This window comes from Triturus cristatus, chromosome 2_1, assembly GCF_964204655.1.
Source record: "Triturus cristatus chromosome 2_1, aTriCri1.1, whole genome shotgun sequence".
NCBI classification, from domain to species: domain Eukaryota; kingdom Metazoa; phylum Chordata; class Amphibia; order Caudata; family Salamandridae; genus Triturus; species Triturus cristatus.
Genome location: NC_140581.1, coordinates 260,355,134 through 260,368,494, shown reverse-complemented (window position 1 = coordinate 260,368,494; position 13,361 = coordinate 260,355,134). Strand labels below are relative to the sequence as shown.

General features: G+C 42.6%; 1 protein-coding gene and 1 non-coding gene across 2 annotated transcripts in view; both read left to right on the top strand.

Moving 5' to 3' along the window:
• The window catches only part of LOC146864068 (prolactin receptor-like), a 620,035-nt gene that overhangs the window by 93,358 nt on the left and 513,316 nt on the right, over positions 1-13,361 (top strand). The gene's annotated exons all lie outside the window — the stretch shown is intronic.
• Positions 1,397-1,616, top strand: LOC146864069 (small nucleolar RNA SNORA73 family). Its single transcript, XR_014977540.1, has one exon. It is a non-coding gene; the product is annotated as a small nucleolar RNA SNORA73 family (small nucleolar RNA).

Here is a 13,361-nt window from a genome sequence, read left to right as displayed (position 1 = left end):
TCTTCAATTAACACTGAAAGACAAGTCATCATCGGTTGGAACTCCACCAACTGAATAATCACTTCCAGATTCTTATCCATGATCCTCTCCCTCAGATGCAGTCTTAGTATCAGAACCTGCATCAGAGTTATCCTCCATTATTTGAGATAGTGCCTGGGTAGCTGTCATCCAGTTAGATGCCATCTCAGTTAACTATCTAAAACTCTTCCTCAAATTCTGCGTGCTAGAGAGAATGGAGAGTAACTAATGGAAATGATAATTCACTGAGAATTCTGTGTGTGTGATACAAGCTGAAAGTGAGATAGCAATACAATACTGTACAACTGAGCGTGTACTATAAAACTCATAGAGGCAAGGAAAGCAATTGCCTCTAGAAACAAGACAGAACACCTAGCTCATAGGAAGTCACTATATCAAAGAATCTAAAAAAGAGAAAAAAAAAGAAAATACTTGGCAACTTGCTACGCAAAATAAGGGAAACTAAAATGCAAAGACATTTTCAGAGAAGTCTAAATGTTGAAAATTACTCAAGCCCCCTTGGTTTGCTGACCCCCCCAAAAATCAATGTTTTTTTAAAAAATACGTTACTGTTTGGTTAACCCAGCACAATTGCAGGTGTTAAGTCTGAACCAAATCTGGTAAGTCGCACTTCCCACGTCACAGTATATTTCTGTGTTGTGCGTTAAGCAAGTTGTTTTGAGTCGTACTTATCATTGCCTATGTAATAGCGATTCTTTGAGTTAGATAGGATTCCGCTGGCTTTAGCTATCCTTCTATAAGAAAAGGACTTTACAATAATAGCGTTCTCTTATTGCTGGACCGATTTTATTTTGGCAGTGGATTCTCCGAAAATGCTGTTTATTTTTCTTAGTATGACATTGATTTTGTAGTTGGCGTTTCGTTTCCACCAGGTTACCTTGATTGTCAGTTTGCCACCAGTTTAAAACCATTTCAGTAAAGGACCCTTGCGTGTACTAAATATTTATTGCACGGGGCCAGATAGTCAAATAATGTCAAACTAAGGGACTTGCGATAGTAGTACGTCTGAATCATGAGAGCTCACCTGTCTGGTACACTACATTTTCTAGGTCAGAATGTGTACACCGGTCAAGATCAGGCACATTGTGTCGAGTCATTAATCTCTTCACTTGAGCTGAACTGTGTGATAATAGAACACTACTCTGGCACAACTGCATGAAAAATGCGCTTTGGTAACTTTAATAAAAAGATAATGTGGCACGAGTGGTGAAAATCCTAAACTTATACCGAAGCAGAACTTTACGTATATAAAACTACACATGGAGTGAAGTTGGAACAAGTTCGGGTTGGCTTTGGCCTGTTGGCCGTGATTAGAACTTAGTTCATTTGGATTGTAACAGGTCATTTTAATGGTGACCCAACAGGGTTGGTTGGGGAAGGTTGCTCTCTCTCAGCTCTGTCCTAGTGGCATATGAGAGCCCAGGCCTTTGGTCCATGATGGACAGTCCTGATCCACACAGTTGGAGGATAAGCTTTTCCCACAGTCTTCAGATTGATGAGCTTCATCCTGTATATTCCTACGACTTCTCAGTGTCCTCGGATCATGACTGAGGATGCAAACCATGCAGGGTACACAATGCAGTGTGCGGCTGATGTGTGCAAGAGAGTTTGGGTGTGGTGTAATATAGCCCTTTGCTTCTGGGGTGGGTCAAATATTTTGTTTGTGAAATCTTTTGGCTGTACTAAAAGTTTTTTTTCTTCTTTAGCTTAACGATCTTCTCATCCTTTTGGGTAAGTAGCAGGGCAGGTCCCAAAGTCCTATTAGTGTAATTACTTTAATAATATTCAACTTACGCTCTGATGAATTTCGTGCTTATGAGTGTGCTCAGATGGTATGGATGTGGTGTAAAAATGTTGTAGAGGTAGACCACACAGCACTAAGCTTTTAGTTGACAAGTGCTGAGTGCTGTTATATGTGGTTCTTGTTGTCAGAGGGTTTGCTACATAGGCTGTTTGGGCTAGGGTTCTGATTGGCTACTAGAGCTAAGGTTTCCTATTGGATTTAGGGATTAGGGCTTTGATTGACTGTTAGGGCTAGGGTTGTGATTAGTTAAATGGGCCAGGTCTCTCATTGGCTCTGGAGTTTAGGGTTAAGTTTCTTATTGGTTAGGTTTAGGTCTCAACCCGGGTGTCTAGGCTAAGGGTGGAGAGGACAAGGGCAGTTGCCTGTTTGGGCTTGGTGGAGAGGACAAGGGCAGTTGCCTGTTTGGGCCTATGCGGGTCAGGCCTAGGTCGTAGGGCCAGAGATGCTGCCCAATTTTCCCATACGAGCTAACACCTTAAGTCCTTCACATCCACCAACATCCAAACACATCAGCAAAGGCATTCTACTCATGTACCACAAACAAACCTTATACAGATTTCAGTGTGTATTGAACCACTACACAACCACTACCAAACCCAACAAACCACACCTACACACAATTCTGGGGAGAGGAAGTAGCCTTACAGCTAGAATGTTGGTCGACCTAGACGCTGGAGAACCAGGTTCGAGACTCGGCAGGGACGCTCAACATCCTGTGATTCTGGGCAAATCACTTAATCTCCCTGTGCCTAACAAAAAATGAATGTGTCCGGCCGATATCTTAGGGTCAAGTTCGCACTATTAAAAAGCTCCTGAAAAAAAAACAATTTTTTACCCCAACTACAACACTATGGCACTTGAATTCTCACACAAATCACAACTCCGTCCACTAACACATCCACACATCACCAGCACAACACAAAGCCACATACATAACTTTAATTCATCCAGACACAAACTCCCTGTTCAAACAGAACACCAGCTCTATCTACTTGCTCCTAACAGATCCCCTTTTATCATCACAAAACGTATACTCAGCCGTCCATCACACCATCCACCAACACCCGTGTCATCTTTTTACCAATTATACACAACCATACAATGCTTACACGCCACTCCACCACACGCATTACCCATTCAAGTTATCAAATCTAACACAAACACTTATAACTTTTGTCCATTGTCTCTTACACACCATGTACTCTCCTCCAAAACACATCACCAACCCCTGTTCTATTCAAATAGCACTCACCAGCAGTACTACACATACAAATCTTTCACAGAAAACCACTACATGAATATCTCCTCTCACTACTCCACAATAACAAAGCATACAAATCTCAATGTATTATATTCCTTACACATATATCCCCTTACTATGTAATCGTGTATCTATATATTTATTATTTCTGTCCTATCATACAAGTAAAAAATTGACACTCCCAAAAGCTTTTCTCCGTCCTACCATCACCCTACACCTCTATCAATGTATCTGAACTCTCTGAACTCTCTCTCATTCCAAAGCCTTTCTACTACTATGGTCTCCAAAATAATCCTTCCTAGGCTCCTCCCTCCTCTACACCTCCTGGCTCACCCCAAACATCAGTTTACTACTATGAGCTCCCAAACAACCTTATTTAATTCCCCCTCATGTTATCTCTCATTTGACTCATCCCAAACCTCATTTTTCTACTCTGATTCTTTTTCTTCCTAATCCCTTTCTACAGGCTCTTCCCTCCTCCATCTCGCCTTTACTCCTTTACTCATCCCAGACCTCAATTTACTACTATGCTCTCCCAATTAACACTTCCGCTTTTCTTCCTTATTCTATCCCTCCATTACTCTATACAATCCAGCTAACAGACTCACATGTGCTCCGCTCAAATTAACTCGTGTTTCCCTATACTAATATTATACTCCTATTTTCGTATACTAATCCACCACTAATACTTTAGGGCTTTGGAGTAGCGTGCTACTCGCCGAAAAGCTCTTCAATGCCTTGTCAGGTGTAGTAAGCACTATATCAATGAAATTACAATAAACTGCCGTCCCCTCATCAATATGAAAAAAAACATTGGGTAGAAGTAAAAATATTTGTTTGGTCTCAAAAAGCAAATGTTGCCATAGTATCCTTGGCAAGGAAGGAAACTACTTTGTGTGAGGATGTGCTACATGTGAAATGGCGGAATGCGTCACTCACAGTGAACATAGCCAGTGGCTAAAGCAGGCTGACTCGTTGCCCCATGCTGGATGCTGACGTTGGACTAGGGAAAATGTCAATGACACCACGAAATGACAATGGATGGAGTGGGCTGACTCATTGCCAATGTTGTATTCAGTAGTGGGGTGAATACAAATAATATATGCCCTTGGAAGATACACATGTTCCAGTACCAAAGGGGGCAACCTCTACCCCTCCGCAAAATAAACGTCCCTGGTGTGTAGTGGGATTTCTGGTCAGTGATGAAGGTCTCCTGTCTCGATCCCTGAGCAGGGATGCATAGCCTGGGGTACCATTGAAAGTAGCCTCTCTCCCCTTTCCAATGCTGCCGTTCTTGTTAGGTTTTCTGCCTGGAGTTGGAAGAGGAGACCTGCACAAGAGCATTGAAAATACAAGATGACTGCCAAATTTGAATTTTCCCTCGGAGGGTGATTACACGCCACCCTGCTTGGCCCAATTGCCCCTCCCAGAGAAAGGAAATGACTTAAGTATAAATATGCCCCCGGGGAAGGTCGCCCCATGCCCTTAGGGGACTGCCGCTCCCCCCATAAAAAGATTCCCTGTTGGGCTTGCAGTGGGTTATTCTTACTCATGGATCAAAGCCTGGCCACGCTCATGAGAAGGAATCATTTGGTTACCAACTGCAACTGGGAAGAGAAATGCCACTGGGTATGCGGAGATCACCTTAACTGCGCCTGGGCGTGCACCATCTGGTAGGTTAGTGACATCATTGCACCTTGTGGCGTGCTCTTGTCGTTGATGGAGGGCAGGGGGCTCGGCCTGGTGCTATTGCTGAAGTGATTCCACCTAGACTCCATAAATGCTTAAATTGGAGAAGCCTCCTTGCAAGTACCCGAGGTTCCGCAAAGACCCCCAAGTAGACGAATCTCTCATGTCCACAGCACTAAGGAGGTCTTGCGGTGATGGGAATGCTTTGCCTACCACATTTAAGGAGTTATTGCATTTTGTTCTAATTGAATATATTCCGTACAAAGATGACCATGGTGAGCGAATGCACATCGACTGCGGCCGTTTTAGATGTTTTTTATTCAAAAGGGGAGATGGAGGAGCAGGGAGGGAGGAATAAAAATAGACCCTCCCATGCACTGCAAGGAAAGTATGACATCAGCACTGGAAGGATAAAGACATCATATAATCAAAACACTGGGAGACGCAGGGAGGTGAGATAGACACTAAAGCTATCCAATGAAAAGCATGGGGCTGGCACAAACCCCCCTCAAAATATATGTTGTGGATTGGAATAAATAGACCTGTCTACAGACAGCTAGAGCTGTCTGTAGCCACTGCCTACAATTGGAATGTAAGGAATTCTGATCATTAGTGGGCCACTATAGTTTAAATGGAATTCTCCATTCAAAGGTATACTCTGCAGTATTCCATGCGTTGGACTTCACCGCATTCAGCACCATCTCATGTGTTCCCTTCCTTAATCTATTCCTTCTCTACCAACACTCATTATCTTGTTTTCTAGTTTCTCTCATCTTCTCATTGTCTCTCATTTTCTCTGCTATTATTTCTTCTTCTGCTGAGCTGTGTCCTTCAACTCCTTTGCTTTCCTCTGCCACACTCCCATTGACCACGATTTCATCTTTCTCTGATCTTGAGTTTATTTTGCAGAGATACCACTCCTTTTTCTATTCCTCACTCTGTTGTCGCATCTGAAAGCTGGTGAAGTTCAGAACTTGAACACTTCCGTTTAACTTTTCTTTTTGTCTCTGCCACCTTGTAGCAATTTTTCTTCCATATTAAATGGTTTCTAAATCTACCTAATATTTGAATCAACCATGACATTTTATTAGGAAAAACTTGGTTTCAGAGTTGCAGCACATGTTTGGAGTTGCTCATTGGTTGTGTGCTTTTTGGCCTCTCAAATTTACTCTATCATGAGATGTGTCTATTTTTGTGGCTTGCCATATGCACTCATCATCCTCGCCTTTTGCGCCGGCCATCTCCAGAGCACCTCCAAACTCTCCAGATTTGTAATGAATGGAGGATCTGTTCAGCTCTAAGCTTGATTCTTTACCAGAACAATACCGGCTGTAAGCAGTAACAGCACAGAGGCAGTAAGGAGGGTGCATTGTCACCCATGCTTAATTTGTACCGGTGTAACCAGCACTTATTTGCAAACACTGCCACGGATTTATGAGAATCCACCACATGGTGGCGATAACTGTGTATTTTTAATCAAAGTTCATTTCTGGAGCATATATGTATTTAATATACCTTAAAAAAGGACCGAATGTGAACTTGCATTTTAAAGTGACATGTGGGTTTTGTCAGCTGCAGTGGACCTGTGTAAAATACTTTGGGCACTGGCATTTAATTTTTTTTTCACAAATGAAGCACCAATTGCCGCTAAATGAAAATCTTATTTAGCCTTTATGTTTCCTTAACAAATTGTTAAACCTTTGATTGACAGACTGTTATGCACTATGCGTTACATCGCCCATATCCGAAGGTCACACTGATTTACGAATTTTTTTGCATCTCCTACGCTGGCTAAATATATTACTTGTTGACTCCTGTATCTTTAAAAAACGGGTTTTCTATGTACTGGCCCTGTTGTATATGTTTTTATGCCCACACATCTAAGAGACGTTTTTAACATTCAGGCTCTGGTTATGAGTGGCAGAATGTCCCCCTTAGCTCGGAATTCTGTGTGGGAATACCCCCAGCAGAATTCCAAGCATCTCTTGGCGTGGGATCATCGAGCCTGCCAAATCTGGACCTAATAATTCTAGGCCCGCAGGTAACGAACCCTGTTTTTTTAATCCGTGCTTTGCAAGATGCAGGTTCCAGGTGCTGCGGGCAGGAGCACAGCCCTGCCCCCGACCAACCTGTGCAGCAGCCTGGATGACAGTTCTTCCCCTGGGCACGCTTAGGCCTGCCCCAACCTCCCCTGATCATCACCCCACTGCCACTTTCCACCTGCAGAGAGGATTTCTTCCCTTCTTCGGGTCCAAGTGGGCATTCCCCATTCCAGGAAACAAAAACACAGTAGCCCTTTTTGGTGGAGGAATTGCGGCCAAATTAGGTATTCTAGCACTCCAGTATCCTCATCATCAGGGCCTCGGTGTGCACAGTTGATAATACCGTTATTAAACGCATTTATCCCCAAGGCCGGCTTTAGGGCAGTGCGACTGGTGCGGCCGCACTGGGCGCTGACCTGTGGAGGGGGCGCCGACCTCAGGGTTGGGCGCTGTGTTTAGCAAACATTTATGATTGGAGAGATAAGGGGTACTTATGCCCGGTCGTAGTGAGAGATTCTGAGGAGGCGTTTATGTGGTGTGGGGGCGTCAAGAATGATTCTCGCACTGGGCACCACCAGCACTTTGTCCCTCATCGATAGTTATAAAGACTACTAGAGAATTGTGGTTTCAATATGATGATATAGCGTCTGCCATTTATTGCATAAGCAATGAAAACAGAGTTGCACAGTAAGCAGGGATTTGGTCAACATGGGGCACATTTATTTAGAAAACAGGCACAAAAGAACGTGGAAAATGTGCTGTGCTTAAAGAAAAAGATTGCATCATACCTGTAGTCATTAATTATTGTGAAACAAATTGAAGGGCGCTGCGTAGACCGGTCGGGCCTGCCCCTTCTCCCCTCTCTTCTATTATTCATTTGCAGTAATAATGCGTACACATATGAGTCAATGTTTGTTACCTTTTTCTAATTAACCTCGCTTTGTATTGCACAACGATCACCTTATTGTGGAACTTTAGTGTAATTTGTATGCGATGTTTATTTCAGGGTTGTATGTGTTTATATTGGGCTGCATAATCCCTTCTTCTTAAAGCGATGAAGCACAGGGTTTATGTTTTTTTTATTTCGTTTTTTTCAAAAATATCTATTTTAAAATCGAAAATGTCAACGTTAAATCTCAGAAATCTTTTTTTTAATTTTTTTTTATTTCGAGGTGGGTGACCCCTAGTGCCCCCACCTTCCCTTGACCATACTATTTAAAATGTTTCCGTTAACCATGAGTACTTTTTAGTCATTCCCATTCTAGTTTGTTATTTTTTTGTTTACTGGGTGTGCCCCTTCCTCTAACTAAACTCATTTCCCTTTGCTTATTTAACTTTAAGCCATCTCTTACCATTACTTTTCTCTTTCCATTAACATTTCCCTTAATCCTTAGTATTTTCATTTGGATGTATGTCACTATATCAAGGTTAAAAATATCTATATCATATTAAAAAATTAAATCTTAACTCTGCCCATGCTTACCTTAGGGTATATGTATATGTGGACTTATGAACAGTTATTAAGTCCTTTTCCGATAATGAAGTGGTAGGTCAAATTCATTGGATGCGATATTATCACCATGAGATATGGACATAGTGGCAACTCCAACTTAGAAGAGGACATGACACCACTGGCGACTTGAACCCACTACAACATAAATAGATGTTATTTATTGCAGTTGACTCTTTTGCTTAAAATTCCAGGAACAGAATGTGTGGTTAAACATTAGGGTAATTACCACATCTCCAAATGGACTCCGCCTTCGGGTCCACAGTGCCCAGCTGTTGTACCTCAAGTAGATAAATTCATCTGTATAGCTCCAATATGTAACTGGTCTTTGATCATACCATGTCTAGTTCTAATGTAGACAGTATAATCTTTACTGTTACCGCTGAGCCGACTTTCACGTCCTAGAACCATCTTGCTATTTTTTGACCCCGTGCACATAGACCTGATTCAGACAGGAGACTCATGATTTTTGAAGACAAAAGGGCTTGATTTTAGGAGTCTCCCGTCTACAATTTCCTCTGCTTCGCTATAGGCCAATGGGTAAAATACAATGTTCTCCAGGCTGCTTCGGTGGGCCCTTATTATTCAGAAATATATTCGGTATAATCATTGGGCGCCATGTTGTTCTACATCTCATTGACCCACAATTGGTTCCCAACCTCTTCAAAATCCTTTAAACATATAAACATATTCTTAAACGTCAAAGTGTTGTAGATGGATTTCCTCTAAAACCAAAACTATATTATCCCACAAATACCAAGACCTCTATGATCTAAGATATCTTATTCCAATAAAGAAGGCAGTGCTCCAAATGATGACCATGGCTGTAGTCCGATATGTTATTGAAGGAGACTGGCTGTGCTCAGGGTCGGACTAGGACAGAAAATAGGCGCTGGCCCCAAAATAAAAGTGCCCACCTTTAGTTAATTGGAAATCTAAAAAATTGACCATGTTTGCAAATTGGGGAAGTTTTGAACTACACGTGTTTTTAAAGGTATGAAATAACTCATGGATTGGAGCTTGCTGCAGTTAATGTTTGGTTTAATATCAGAGAATCATCTTTAAAAACCAACCCAGCAGACTATAAAACAGGCGACAAACAGCCAAAAAACAGCCTATACCCTGACCTGTTCCTCATTTGGACTTCCAGAGTGCTGACTATGGAGTTTACATCTGTAAAAGCCATGATTCGGAAAGCGTAGTCTAGCAGATTAGCTTTGTCTGCATGCGCTGGCCTGGATCCTGGAATCACTGAGTCTTCTTAGTGATGATTGGTCCTTTATGCTGAGTTAAGGTAGGAGCTGGTTCATCTGAGTGCCGGTTCTTCACCGCCACACAGGAATTTCCACAATCACTGTAAATATTTCTCCGATGCAGATCTCTCCAAGATCCATTTCAATGTCTTGTCCATTACTTTCTAGTGAGATTATATTATTGAACTGTCAAGATATGTTGGCTAAAATATTGACTATGACAGTATGGGGAAGGTAAGTATACATAGGAAAGTATAGATGTACTCTTCTGAACTGTACTTTTATGTACCTCTGCACGATGTATATATCTTAAGGTTATATGGATGTGAAGTTAAAAAGAGTAAATCTATATTTATCTATATATAATTACATCCTAGATGATGTGGGTAAGGGCCTGAGCTGCCGACTTCAGAGCCGGTGGGAACCAGGTTTGAGTCTTGGTGTCAACATCCTGTGATTCTGGGCAGATCACTTAATCTCCCAGTGCCTACAATTCAGTGTCTTGAGACCCTAAAGGTGATTAGCCATGCTTAAAAAGCCTGGATTTATTCATTTTTAATAAAACAAAAATATAAATGTGTGTTTTTTGGTAACGTAACTGGTGCTCATATACAGCATTACAATACCTTTGGGTCAAGTTTGTGCTATATAAAACTTTTTTTAAAAAATGAAATACATCTGCAGAGTAAAGAAGTGGGTGGTACCACAGGCCTTCTGTAAATGCAGATGACAGTCCTCCATTGGTGTGAGCTTGTGCTGTGTCCAAACGTACATCCATTTGGAAATCTGCTCCCGCGGAGTACACAACGAGAGTGGAGGCAGATGCAGCGGAAGGACATTAATCTTCCATTTACTGACACTAGTTGTCTTAGTGTGGAACTGAAGTTGTGTGTGCCCACTGTGGTATCTAGGGAAATCACAACAGGCCTGATCACAAATAGAGAAACCACCGGCTCAAATTGAGCATTGGGAGGCAGACTCTACCTGCTAGTCTCCCTGCATAAGAATATCACTTATTGTATGCACTCCATGTAAACCGCACTTAGCGGCCAAGCATGCAGTAAACCTTCTTGTTTGTGTAACCTAGCAAAGCCAGACTTCGATGTGACGTCACCAAACTATAAACGTCATCCAGTGGGATGTCTGTAACCTTTATCCCAAGAGATGCGCTTGCATAATGTATTTATTGTTCCTCCTTTTTACAAGTCTTTAGCATCTCAAGGTGGTCTGGAAGGTTCAACCCCGCCTGCGCCTAAATGCAGTTTTTGATCCCAATAATAAAATCAAATGGCCCCTTTCGGAGGGGGCAGCTGGAGCGCTGAGGTCGTCAGAGTGCTATTTCTACCGCACACACGCTCCGTTCCTCTGGCGCTTGCAGTGAAACGGAACCCTTCTCCGGGCACGTTTCTCAGCAGTGTAAGCCGTTCGCGTCGCTCCACTATCTCATATGAATGCAGAGGAACATTCGGCGCACAGCTGTTGTTTTCATTCCCTCTCTGGTGTCAGTTTAACAGGCGCCATGGTGTGATGGGCGCACAGACCGAGTCTGCGCAGGCGCAATACGCAGACTGGAGCTGTGCGCTCTTTCAACAATTAAGTTACTTGTGCTAACCCAGCAGAGGGGTAGCACAGCACTCCAAGGAAGAGACAGGTTTTCTAAGACTTTGCACCAGCAAAAAGTCATGCAAAGTAACGCCCCATTGAAGCAGGCGCTAATGTGGAGAAATGTTTTTATTTCTCAAGAATTGCACAGATTTTATGTGCGTAGCTCGATGGAGCACACTTCCAATGTGTGATATGGATTACTATTTAGAGTGGAAGATTATGCTGCCAGTACAAATCCTATACTAGACATCACACACACTTGCACACCGTGGAGCAAAGGTTGTGCGTGATGCTTGGCGGCCTGTTACTGCGATAGGCGCAGGGGATGACGGCTGCAGCCATTTAATAAATATGGCTTGACTTGGCTCCCCTTCTGCAGTGCAGCCACTTTCTGGCTGTACTGCGTTCCGCTAAACTTTAAGAAACCTGCCACGCAGAGTCAGTCTTGACTGTCGAACAGACTCACCTGCCCAGTCTGCATCTATCATTCTATGATCGCAAATCATTTTTCTGGAGAATAACTCTCAACCACTGTATTACTGAATGTAATGTCATTTTAGACTGTTCAAAAACATCTGCATATTTGACATCTGGGCCATAGCCAGAAATTACGCCACGTCTGTTTCTAGATGCTGGTGGCATCTTGTCCCCTTGATTCGATCTTGGAGCTCTCTGGGCTCAGTTCTCAAAAGCCTTTACTCTGCACAAATGGGTTTGCCACTGGTGCCAATGTGATTTTGCACAAAATGTGCGCCCTTTATAAAAAATAGTTTTGGATTGGCGTTTGCACATATTGAACGTAAACTGTGAGTATGATGTGCCCCAGTGGTACACCTCCATTTCCTCAGTACCATTACATCGACTGTGAGAATAACCAGTACTTGCCTTTACCTCAAAGTAGCTTTAACACCCAAATTGTTTAGAACTCGAATCAGTATTGTTAAGTGGCCAAGCTAAAGCAATGGCAATTCATGGCCAGGTTTAGGCCATTGTCTGGGATAGAGGAAGTCACTGTAAAGGTGAGGTTGTAGCATACACCTGGCTCACTAGGAGCAGATCTCAGATTTACATGTGCATAGGCTCCTATGCAGCTCCAAGATCGGATTTTCTGTGCTCCTTCTCCAGGTAGACTAAAGTTCAAGCAGACATCTCACAGGTGTCAATCTTGTCCGCTGAGTGATAGCAGAGCAATGATGTGACCAGCCATGTTATATGATTTTTTTTTCTTTTTAGGTCTTGCCTGCAACAGTGTATGTGCTCTCGCATATGAGAGATAGTGTTTTCTACAAGGGGCTTGGAGCGCACCCATTGCTTACACTTTGTGGGCTCCATAGTCTCTCTCATGTGCTGCCTTCCAATTGGGCAGCACGTGCAGGATTCACTTCTTCTTCTTTCTTTTGGAGAACAGACCAAGTACTGATTGCTTCATTTTGATTAGGGTCTGTCCGCTACTGAGGTACTATTTTTCTTACATTTATTGTTGTTGCTTTCTCACTCCCATCCCTCACTCCTCTCGTGTACGTGTTGCTTCTTCCCTCATACCCCCTGCCCCTTCAGTCTTTGTGCTTCTTGCTTCCCACCTCATTCCCTCCCTTTGTCCGTATTGCCTCTTCCCCCTCATGCCCCACCCTCCCATTGTCTGTGCTGTCTGTTCTATCCCGCCTTCCTGTTGTCTGAGTTGCCCCCGACCTACCATAAGAAGAAAAAGAGAGATGACGTGCCTGTGGTGGCCACGTCATATTGCTTTTTTGTTTTTAGCTTTTCTTTTCCGAATCAGAGCAATTTTTCTTATACTACACAGCAGTAACGCTGCTCTACATCTAAAATACATTGAGACAGCAATAACTCAAATTTTTAAAAGCCCTGCTTCATAGCATCAGTGTGTTTTCATATCTGTCATCGTTTTTTTTTAAAGAAAAATACGAAACATAGCATCCCCTTGCAACATACTAGGGATAATATAATAGAAGTTGAAAAATTCCCAAAGTTCAGACTAATATTAAGTGATGCTTGAGGTACAAGTTCATCAGATCTTCATGTAACCACCATCTTGTGTTTAGATAATGTTTCATGATTCCGGATTTAGAGGAGGTAATCTCTATGGTCACTGGCAGTTCTCTTTAGTGCACAAGTGCCTATCACAGTTAGTACCAAGGCG